This window comes from Hordeum vulgare, chromosome 5H (assembly GCF_904849725.1).
Source record: "Hordeum vulgare subsp. vulgare chromosome 5H, MorexV3_pseudomolecules_assembly, whole genome shotgun sequence".
Lineage (NCBI taxonomy): Eukaryota > Viridiplantae > Streptophyta > Magnoliopsida > Poales > Poaceae > Hordeum > Hordeum vulgare.
In genome coordinates this window covers 14,701,745-14,703,458 of record NC_058522.1, presented here as the reverse complement: position 1 = coordinate 14,703,458, position 1,714 = coordinate 14,701,745, and positions in this window count along the sequence as shown.

Here is a 1,714-nt window from a genome sequence, read left to right as displayed (position 1 = left end):
GATCGACTTATGGAAGATCCTGCTGATACCGCGCCACCGTCTGCTGATGATTAGTTCACTCATGTTAATTTGTTACTGTACTGGCTCTATGTACTGTGAGACTTCTGCTTGCTCTGTCTTTTGGTTAACTGAACCTTGGTCGCACAGGCTATTACATAGCCCTGTTTTTGCTCTATGTATATTGTCCAATGGATAGTCGTTCTACGAGAAGTTGGCGTGTGCTGTGTTGGAATGTGCGTGGTCTAAATTCGGACCATAGGCAACGTGCGGTTCGTAACAAGATTGATGAGAGCCTAGCTGTTGTGGTGTGCTTGCAGGAAACCAAAATGCAGTCAATTGAGTTTCGTACAGTCAAGTGTTTCTGTCCGAAACGTTTTGATCTGTTTGCCTACTCTCCCTCCAGGGGGGCATCAGGGGGGCTTATCACCCTTTGGAACTCTTCCGTTCTTACTGGTCAGTTAGTTGAATGCACACCCTATGGTATGATCATCTCCTTTACCTCAAATCATACTGGTGAATCCTGGACTTTGGTGAATGTCTATGGTCCTTGTCAAGGTGAAGCTAGAGATCTATTTGTTAGCTGGCTATACAATCTTCATATACCCACTGGGGCTAATTGGTTGCTTCTGGTAGATTTTAATTTCATTAGATCCCCTGACAACAGAAACCTTCCTGGGGCTGATGTAAATGATATGTTCATCTTCAATGAAATTATTGGGCATCTGGGATTGCTGGAACTACCCATTAAAGGCAGATCTTTCACTTGGTCCAATATGCAAGATTCCCCTCTTCTGGAGCAGCTTGACTAGTTTTTCACATCAGCCAACTGGATCTCCTCATATCCTCTTACACAAGTGCTCCCCCTTGCAAAGACAACTTCTCATCATGTTCCTTGTGTGGTCACTGTTAACACTTCCATCCCTAAGTGCAACTTATTTCGCTTTGAAAACTACTGGGTTGAAATGGAGGGCTTCATGGAGTGTGTTCAGCAATCCTGGCTCATTCCTTCCAGGAAAACCCATATTACTGTTGTCATTATGGATAAGATGAAACATCTTAGACATGCTCTGAAAAAGTGGCAGACAAACCTATCTCAGTTGAAATTTTTCATCTCCAGATGCAATCAAGTTGTGGTGTGCTTGGATGAGCTTGAGGAATTGAGGACACTCTTCAGACCAGAGGCTAACTTCAGGAATATTGTTAAGTTACACTTGGAGCATCTTTTGCATCTCTAGTGCTTATACTGGAAAAAGAGAGCCACTATCAGATTTGTTAAAGTTGGTGAGGAAAACACTAAATTCTTCCATGCTATGGCAACTGAGAGATATAGGAGGAATTCCATTGCATCTCTCAAGTTAAATGATGGTTTCATCATATCTGATCATGATCAAATTGCTGCATGTTTTTGGGCATCATTTAAGGATAGAATGGGCACTTCTCTTGGAATTAACATGGCATTTGATTTACAATCTATGCTTCAGAAGGTGGAGGGTCTGGATATTCTCACATAACTTTTTTCTAAGTCTGAAATGGACAAGACTGTTCAGGAAATGCCCATTGATAAAGCTCCTGGACCTGATGGTTTTAATGGTCTCTTCTTCAAGAAATGCTGGCCCATTATCTCCCCTGAGTTTTATCAACTTGGTGCTGCCTTCCATGCTGGTCATGCTCAACTTGAGAACATGAACTCATATTATATTACTCTCATTCCCAA